Here is a 352-nt window from a genome sequence, read left to right as displayed (position 1 = left end):
GTCAAGATCCGTCCAGAAGAATCGGATCGTCCATGAATGTCATATTACTATATTGCACTTTGGTCACAGCGTTGTCCCATATATGCAACACCTCAGTCAACACCTCCACACAGTAATTCAGYGCATGAGTGACAACTTTTTTTCATSGCAGATGCAACATGTGTTTCAGTCAATACAGCTAGCTTTGCTAGCAACACGTCCACAGATCTTACCTTTCTTTAAGCTTTCCTTCCAAGTGACGTTAAAAATTGGAGAAGTTCCACCGTCTCTGAAAGCGAAGCGCTGCTGATTTTACATGTCGCCATATCTTATGATTTATGCAGCGCTTTTATGTTACTGACGCTCAGAGGAA

The sequence above is a fragment of the Poecilia reticulata genome, linkage group LG4, assembly GCF_000633615.1.
Source record: "Poecilia reticulata strain Guanapo linkage group LG4, Guppy_female_1.0+MT, whole genome shotgun sequence".
Classification (NCBI taxonomy): Eukaryota; Metazoa; Chordata; class Actinopteri; order Cyprinodontiformes; family Poeciliidae; genus Poecilia; species Poecilia reticulata.
This window is presented reverse-complemented; position numbering follows the sequence as displayed.